The sequence below is a fragment of the Pecten maximus genome, unplaced genomic scaffold, assembly GCF_902652985.1.
Source record: "Pecten maximus unplaced genomic scaffold, xPecMax1.1, whole genome shotgun sequence".
Lineage (NCBI taxonomy): Eukaryota > Metazoa > Mollusca > Bivalvia > Pectinida > Pectinidae > Pecten > Pecten maximus.
Window position 1 is genome coordinate 10970 of NW_022979306.1, and position 10465 is coordinate 21434.

Here is a 10465-nt window from a genome sequence, read left to right on the forward strand (position 1 = left end):
CATTATGATAATAACATTATATTTGTATTTAATAATTTTGGTGACATGCAAAACATTCAGAAGCTGTTTAATGAATAACACAATATGTTGAAGAAATAATAATTTGCTGTAAAGTGACATACAGTACTGATTTCTTTCGAATATACTTTTATTTTTTGAAAATTGACTATGTTGTCATTGAATTTCTGCATAGTGTTCATAAACTGTTTCTTTTTGTGAATTATTACAGAACTATTATATATATCAAACATTATTTTTCAGAAAGAAATACAATGAACTTCCAATCTGATCAATTATATTAGTTTTAGATTTACATAATATGTGTTTTAGGTTTACAACATATCAGCCCAAGGATTACATATCCAAATAACAGCATATCACTCTTTATTTTAGGGACCTGCTTAGAAAAGTGGTCTTTTGGATAGAATGAATGTTCAACAGTTGATCATCAAACTTTCTTTATATGAACAGAACACTGAACTCAAGAAAATAATCTCATCTTAATGTCTTTATATCATCAGAACTGTTGTTTCCTACAAGTTTTTAGGTTGTGAACTTTCATTTAAAATCCATGTGAAAGGACAAAATCTGAGTGGCTCTGCTTATGTGTGTTTATCTCTTATAATCATAATGCAAGAGGAAGCCATAGTTTAGGAGAGCATTATTTGTGTGCATGGAAAAGAGCAAAACGGACATTTTGCATGATTTTCAATGGTATTACATGGGATCATGGCAATTATTTGTTCAATACATTTGTAGGAAATCAAATGATTACCGTATTTCAAATGTGATGTAGAGACAAAATCTGGAGAGAGCACCAGGGTGACTGATATGAGACACCATATTCTCACTGCAAGGCCCTAAATATTTAAATAATGTAGGAAGATAAATGGAATTCAAGGAGATCTATTAACTTTGTAGGTGTGTATCATGAAAATCAATAATTAAACTTAAGACAACAGTATTCCTGTAATCCCTGTAGTTCAGGTTCCCAAAGTACAAAGTACATGGAATGTCCGTTTCATTTTTATTCTCTGATCGGTAAATTATTAAAACATATCACTTTTTTTTGCTATAAATAGTTTTATACCACAGAACCTTAATTTGAATTTGTAAACATGCCCACTTTAAACATTCTTAATATTTGTATTATGTAATCTCAGTATACTATCTAAATGTAAGTTAATGTTGAAGTATGTTGAGGCTTGGCGTGAGATTCACCTAGATCTATTGTATTAAATCGCTGTAGTAATGTCTTCATGACATAATGTTGTCTGTGATAATTTACATAATTATTTATATCTTTTATGGTTGTTTATTGATTGATTTATTTATTATTGTTTGTGGTTATGTACCTATGTGCTCTGCTGCCATAGGTAGAGGATTTACTGGTATACAGCTGTATTACCCCACCCCCAACCCCACCTACCAGATCTGCTCTCTGTTTTATGACTTTACATGAAAATAATATGAAATAATAAATTTGCTACCATTATTTATTATTTATGTAGTGAGTGGTAAATTGGTCCTTGTAATCGCTTCATAAAAATGTCAAAAATTGTTGTCAGTGTTTTACCGTACTCATCATTTATTTTTAAATCTAGTGAATGTCATCAATGTTATGCATTTGAGAAAGGATTTTATAATAAGTAGTTTTTGTCATTATCTATAATTTGACTGCACAATGAAGGAATGTTCATTTCAAATAGTGTGACAGCACATTCAAATGACTCTATATAGGTCCTTTGTCAAAATGAAAATGTTCATATGGAACCAACTCCAGCTACCCACCGTACATGACTGGATATTCTGTTGCAGCTAGATGTGGGTATATTGTTTTGTTGCAGAGGAATATTTCTGTTTGCCACAGCTGAATATTTCCTCTTCTAGATATATCTCCCGATGTGGTATAGCTGAATATCTCCTTCTAGATCCAGATATATCTCCTAACATGGTATAGCTGAATATCTCTTGTTCTAGATCCAGATATATCTCCTGATGTAATAGAGCTGAATTTCTCATTTTAGATCCAGATATATCTCCCAGCATGGTATAGCTGAATATCTCATTTTAGATCCAGATATATCTCCCAGCATGGTATAGCTGAATATCTCTTATTTTAGATCCAGATATATCTCCCAACATGGTATAGCTGAATATCTTGTTTTAGATCTAGATATATCTCCCAACATGGTATAGCTGAATATCTTGTTTTAGATCTAGATATATCTCGTTCTACATCCAGATATATCTCCCAACATGGTACAGCTGAATATCTCCTTTTAGATCTAGATATATCTCCCAACATGGTATAGCTGAATATCTCTTGTTCTAGATCCAGATATATCTCCTGATGTAATAGAGCTGAATTTCTCATTTTAGATCCAGATATATATTTTCCAACATGGTATAGCTGAATATCTCATTTTAGATCTAGATATATCAGCTGACATTGTATAGCTCAATACCTCGTTACAGATATCCTTGTATGAAATTTAGAATTATGTTTCATTGGATATCTCATGTTTCTGTTTGATACCCTTTAGGCTTGATACCCTGTAGGCTTGATACCCTTTAGGCTATGTTTACGACTCCATATATCCACCTCAGGCTCTGGCAGAATAACCTTTCTTGTACTGTATTCTGCGAGTGAAAAACATTTTTGAAATATGATTTTCAAGAGAAATACCCTGGTCTTGATTATCACTGTAAAAGATTAATTTTGTACATTAACATTTCTCTGAATATGATTAGTTCAGGAAATTAATAGTGGAAAAGAAACCTCACAATAAACACATGTAATATTATCAAATTTGTTGAAATTATCCCAATGTTGAACAATTTTTAGATTGGAGTTAATGATGCCGTCCATTACATGTGAAAGTATCCTGTATCAATACAGAATATGATATGTGAAAGTATCCTGTTATACATACAGAATATGATATGTGAAAGTATCCTGTATAGATACAGAATATGATATGTGAAAGTATCCTGTATACATACAGAATATGATATGTGAAAGTATCCTGTATAGATACAGAATATGATATGTGAAAGTATCCTGTATAGATACAGAATATGATATGTGAAAGTATCCTGTATCAATACAAATATGATATGTGAAAGTATCCTGTATACATACAGAATATGATATGTTAAAGTATCCTGTATAGATACAGAATATGATATCTTAAAGTATCCTGTATAGATACAGAATATGATATGTGAAAGTATCCTGTATCAATACAAATATGATATGTGAAAGTATCCTGTATAGATACAGAATATGATATGTGAAAGTATCCTGTATACATATAGTCCTGTATGTACAGATTTAATAGTTAATTGTGCTCAAAGATCTTTACCGATACTGTATAAGGTTTATTTCTTCAACCATGAAGTAGAGTGTTGCTACTGAACCTGTTTATCCAGTCAGTTGATGGAGTACAGAATATTAATTAAATCAATTAAGTGAGAACACTGTATATATATTTACCAAGTACACCACTATACCAGTTACGACAAAGGCATCATTTTACAGAGAACACAAATTTAGGGAGTACTTGGTATCCATACTGTCAATTTAGGAAGTATTAAATAAAATTTATGGCATGCATCAGTTTTAGGAGTACATTTGTTTATGATGAACACCTGATTCAGTTAACAGGAACACACGTTTACTCAGCACTAAGGGGTGAATTGGAGTGCATTTAAACCTGTTAGTGTTGTTTTTACATGAATGTGCTCATTGTGGTGAAGTTACAAACCTTCAGTGCATCTATATTTTTTTGTATTTAAGTTTATGTTTACAACACAATTAATTCACGATACAAGTAACAGATTTAATGTAAACAGCATGATCTTAAATTTGCTTTGTGGTTAAGTATTTGTTTTTAAATCGTGTCCTAATTTGGAGGCCGAGATATACTAATTATCAGAAAATATTTCAAATACATGTATGTTTTTTGCATAAACTGACTGTAGCTTATTTATTTGATTTAGGATGTAAATTATTCATGGTCAGTTTGCAGCTCTATAAGTGAGAAGTTTGACAAGCCAAGTTATTGTTTTTGTACACAGCTCTATGTACTGGAGTAATTATACAATAAAATGATTGTCTTGTAAAAGGTCTTTTGTCTCTTCTTTTACAAAAAGACTGAAATTGCATGGTGTTTCAAATACATGTACAATGTAGATATATTTTCAGTTTACCTTCCCAAAGGAGAAGTGAACTGCTTAAGCTTAGGTGTGACATCCATTAGGTATCAACTTTTCCCTTAAACAACTTCTCAATAACCAAAAGGCTCAACAAACTTGATATTGGGCTGTAGGGCTATCAAGTTCCTTCAAATAAATTACCTTGATCTACATTCAAGGTCGCAGGGGTCAAGTAGTCTAAAATCTTTAAACAGTGATTTCTTGGTGACCAATTGCCACAATATACGGTTAGTAGTCGGGTGTGCTGCAATGAAGGGCTACAAAATGTATTTAATTGAATAAACTTAGCCAATTCTAAAATGTGAATGAAGTGGTAATCAGCTTAGTATCCGAGTGCATAAATGACCTTAATCAACTCATTTTGCATTAGAAGCAGGTGAGAGATACAGACCTATTGGGCCTCTAGTTTTTAATTTGAATAGTACATGTCAACATCATAAAAGATAAATTAACAAACATAAAGAGTATTGCTTAAGCAATACATGTCCCCTGCCAGACCCGCTAGCAATTATTGTCATTTACAAGTATCTGTTTGATCCAAATCCTTCAAGGAATGAAACATTTAGAGCACTGAAAATGATTTTTTTTAAATAGTTACAGTGACTTAGACCTTTGATCCAATAACCCTGAAACTCGAACTTGACTTAGAAATGAATAAATTACAAGCTCTACCAAATTTTAACTCATTATCCACATGTGTGGTAAAGAAAGAAAAGGGAAACAATCTTATCTGTGACATATTATTACAAAGTCTCATTTGATGCAAAGTTTTAGCTCATTAATCTGAAGACATGACTGAAAAGATAATTTGTAAAACATCAGATGGGATGGACAGATAGAAACCCAAGTCCTAACTAGTCAGGTTCTACTAGGTTCTTCTAGCAGTAGTTATGTCTAACAATATTTCAACCACTGGTATAAAATAACCTTACTATTAGTTACTCTTTAACTGCATGTTTTAACCACAGGTATAAACTAATCTTACTATTATTAATTAGTCATATGAAAACTGTTACAGTATGATTTAACCATGGGTATAAAATGACCTTACTATTAGTTAGTCTTAACTATATGATTTAACCACTGGTATAAACTAACCTTACTATAATTATAAATCAGTCATATTAAAACTATATGTTTTAACCACTGGTATAAACTAACCTTACTAAAGTCATCTTACTACAATGATTAAATTGTACAGAATCACACTTGCTTTGCTTCTTTGTAAAATCAAAACAACAGTGATTTTTTGTCATCAATAATAATTTATTCCTTACATCAAGGCAAATAAAACGTGAATTCTGTATTTACTACCGTGGTTAGTTCCTGATCCTTGGACCACTGTGAGCGACATATACACACAATGTGTCAACAACATATATAAAAGCTTTTTAATAAACAGGTTTAACAATGCTGTATAATATAAACACATAAAATTGGAAGCAAAACTTATCTTCTGGCATTTGAAATAGACAATTATGGCAAAGAAATCACTAACTTATTCCTTTGAGAAAATGAATTGGTATCTTTTTCTTTTGAGCACAATTATAAACACTAAATTCTTCTTTTTGTGAATATTAATTGGTAACATCAATCTTCCATTGAGAATATTTATTTAATAGCCACAAACTTCTTTGAGCATACCACCGGGTAATAACTGCTGAATTCTTCCTTTGAGAATATTTATTGCTAAATTGTTTCGTGGAGAATATTAATTTCTGGCTTACATGTTGATAAGGGAATAGTCCATTAATTCTAGCTTACACAACAGTAACTCCTTTGGAGAGGATTAAATTCCGGTGTAGATAATGGTTAATTCATGACTATGCTACTGATCAAATACTTCCTCCTCTAGTAAGGTTAGAGTCCGGGGTTAAAGAAAAGTTCTTTGCCATCAATCAAGTGATTCCCATGTAGTATAGATACAATGTAATATTGTCTCTTGGCTTGAAGAAAAGACCTTTCGCCATCAATCAAGTAATCCCCTTAGGGGCTATGTATTTTGATGTGACATGGTCTTCCATTTGGAAGTCTTTGTGGCTTTTACTGAAAAAGAAACAAACAAGAAACTTGCTACAATTGTATTAGTTGTTTTATGATATAGAATTATCAAAATGTATCCACTGTAATCAATACAATTTTACCTTGTTAATAATGATAGATTCTACAATATAAAGGATCAAAGCATGGCCCATTTTGGAAACTGGACCTGCTAAGCTTAGCAATATATATAGAAAAAAAATCTCACTGAATGACATAACTCTCCCTGGCTGTAACACTGGTTTAAGGAACTTTGAATTCCAATTAAAATGCCATGATAAATATTTAATATGCATTAATCTATTTTCTGTCAATATAATCTGTCTGTCATTATGTAAGAGTTATGTCCCATGTAATAAGTCCAACTATTACCCAATCAGCCAACAGAAGGGTTATACAAACTATTACCCAATCAGCCAGCAGAAGGGTTATACAAACTATCACCCAATCAGCAAGCAGAAGGGTTATACAAACTATTACCCAATCAGCCAACAGAAGGATTATACAAACTATTATCCAATCAGCCAACAGAAGGGTTATACAAACTATTACCCAATCAGCAAGCAGAAGGGTTATACAAACTATTACCCAATCAGCCAACAGAAGGGTTATACAAACTATCACCCAATCAGCAAGCAGAAGGGTTATACAAACTATTACCCAATCAGCCAACAGAAGGATTATACAAACTATTATCCAATCAGCCAACAGAAGGGTTATACAAACTATTACCCAATCAGCAAGCAGAAGGGTTATACAAACTATTACCCAATCAGCCAACAGAAGGATTATACAAACTATCACCCAATCAGCAAACAGAAGGGTTATACAAACTATTACCCAATCAGCCAACAGAAGGGTTATACAAACTATCACCCAATCAGCCAGCAGAAGGGTTATACATGACTATATGTCTCGTCTGTCCCTCTTTGTAAACAAACTATGATTTAAGCAAACTCCAAAATTGAATAAAATTTTGGTATTTTTTTCCAAAAGCAATTACAAAACATGTATGAGACATAGTATTGATACATGTATTGCAAAAGAAATAGTTTTATGATATTACTGTAATAGAACATGTTTTAATTTGACTAAAAACTCATTTATAAGTCTGATAGAGAAGCAATAAATATCCTGTGTTAATTTGTCAACATTTAAGGTTTTTAAATGCCAGAATACAGCCAAAAATTAAAGTTCACATAATTAGCAGGAGGTGTTAAGATGTTCATATAATAATACATACTTTCTGAGCAACAAAATAATCTCAATGCAAAACTTTTAAAAGTGAAATGTTGATGAAGATGCCATTGTTGCTGGAAAAGTAACACCATAGACCGCTTTCACAACTTTTCGTCACAGGCAAGACAAAAACCGCTGTGTGTGTCGTAATAGTAATGTTCAAATTTTACTTTGATTTAAGCTGTCAGTTTTTGTCTAGAATAAACGATGGCAGTGAATCCCGAGTATCTATTTGATAACTACTATTCCCGGGTATCTATTTGATTACTATTATTCCCGAGTATCTACAGAGGAGCCCACTTATTGGCATATCGGTTATTTGAATATCCCGCTTATTTGCATAAAATTCTCAGGTCCCAATTTTTTTCTTCTTTATCTTTGTATTTTAATACCGTGTATTTGCATCGACTAAAACACCGACTCCCGCTTATATGCATATAAAAATTCCAAAAAAGTCGAAAAAGTTTAATTTATTTTAGGGTATTTTTGTGATTTTCCCGTAATAAAAGTTTTATGAAATGTGTTTTAACTTACATATTGATTCGACACGATGCACAACGTTATCTTATCATTGGTTCACACTTCGTCAATACAGGTTACGTTCGATGCATCGATATCGACATTTAGTCATTATCCAGACCATATCAGTAGCAATGTGCAGAAGAATTACTGAATAAAATATTTATATACCTCATCTTTTGATGAGATTTGTTTATATATTACAGCATCATTCCAAACCTAGCTGTGTTCTGTGCACTTGAACACTCGCTGAGGCAGGTTGCGATTGCCATGATTGTTTACTCGGCGCGTTGCATTGTGGGGGCATATGTGTAATTAATGACAACTCTTTTTGTATATGCGCCATTTTCCAAAACAAACCCAAACGACAATACACATGTCACGGTCATTTAAGACAGTCTATTGCTTCAGCAGTTCATCATTTATGATCAAACAACCAATATACTCATAGCAGGAACTCAACGCATGTCGAGATGATAATGAATGTTAATTGAAACGATGATATTGATGATTGAACATCGTAGTGCCAATCCACGCGTGTATGACCGATATCGGACCCAGAGACTCGGTGACAAGTAGTAAACGATGAAGTGTATGCAAATTTTTTGTACATTTACAAAGAATAACAACCCATGTGTTTCGTATTTACTCTTATATTTTAAATATCTTTTTTTAAATATATTTTTAATGCAAATAACGTACACAATCATATAGCGCCCATTTTGAGTACCTACCTGACGATCTACATGTGCATAAGAGGGGCCAAAACCCAACTCCGCCTATACGAATACTCCGGTTATTTGCATATTTTGTCATGGAAAAAGGGCTATGCAAATAAGCGGGTTGCTCTGTATTTGATTACTATTATTCCCGAGTATCTATTTGATTACGACTAATCCCGAGTATCTATTTGATGACTATTATTCCTGAGTATCTATTTGATGACTACTATTCCCGAGTATCTATTTGATGACTATTATTCCCGAGTATCTATTTGATTACTACTATTCCCGAGTATCTATTTGATTACTACTATTCCCGGGTATCTATTTGATTACTATTATTCCCGAGAATCTATTTGATTACGACTAATCCTGAGTATCTATTTGATTACTATTATTCCCGAGTATCTATTTGACTACTACTATTCCCGAGTATCTATTTGATTACTACTATTCCCGAGTATCTATTTGATTACTACCATTCCTGAGTATCTATTTGATTACGACTATTCCCGAGTATCTGATTACTACTATTCCCGAGTATCTATTTGATTACTACTAATCCCGAGTATCTATTTGATTACTATTATTCCCGAGTATCTATTTGACTACTACTATTCCCGAGTATCTATTTGATTACTACTATTCCCGAGTATCTATTTGATTACTACTATTCCCGAGTATCTATTTGATTACTACCATTCCTGAGTATCTATTTGATTACTACTATTCCCGAGTATCTATTTGATTACGACTATTCCCGAGTATCTGATTACTACTATTCCCGAGTATCTATTTGATTACTACTATTCCCGAGTATCTATTTGATTACGACTATTCCCGAGTATCTATTTGATTACTACTATTCCCGAGTATCTATTTGATTACGACTATTCCCGAGTATCTATTTGATTACTACTATTCCCGAGTATCTATTTGATTACGACTATTCCCGAGTATCTATTTGATTACTACTATTCCCGAGTATCTATTTGATTACTACTATTCTCGAGTATCTATTTGATTACTACTATTCCCGAGTATCTATTTGATTACTACTATTCCCGAGTATCTATTTGATTACGACTATTCCCGAGTATCTATTTGATTACTACAAAGTGTACTTACTTCCAACACTGACTACAGTAAAGATCCATATCACAGCCATGACAGCGAACCATGGCATCCTCAGTACAGATAGAACAGTAGGGTAGTTCATCCTCATCCTCCTGTTACCATATGTATAACAATAGATTTGTATACAGTGTAACAAAATAATTCATTACTAACAAATCATAAAGTACTGACAATAGTCATAAGTACACACAGAACAGTCAACAATTTCCCAACTTGTGAGGAATATTTCTTTAACGGGAGATGTATACTTTTCTTCGATGATATTCATTTCCGATAAAATTGGATCACTTTTTATCTTTTAGCTGTCATGTGCTGAATTCATGGCGTCTGTATGGAAGTGTAATAAGAATTATTTACTATAATTGATCTGTTCCAGTTATTGCCCTCTCAGAGGGTTTTTTATTACATTAATCTTTTCATTTCGATCACTTTCCTTTACATTTTCAAACCTTACCTGTGACCTTTATTTTTAAACCTTACCTGTGACCCTTATTTTTAAACCTTACCTGTGACCTTTATTTTTAAACCTTACCTGTGACCTATATTTTTAAATCTTACCCGTGACCTTTATTTTTAAAACCCCCGGC

General features: G+C 32.5%; 1 long non-coding RNA gene across 1 annotated transcript; it reads right to left on the reverse strand.

Moving 5' to 3' along the window:
- Window positions 1–5466: 5466 nt before the first annotated feature.
- LOC117318463 lies at window positions 5467–10423 on the reverse strand. The gene is made up of 2 exons (XR_004530371.1): window positions 9870–10423; window positions 5467–6267 (listed from the first exon to the last, which is right to left on the reverse strand). It is a non-coding gene; the product is annotated as an uncharacterized LOC117318463 (long non-coding RNA).
- Window positions 10424–10465: the final 42 nt, after the last annotated feature.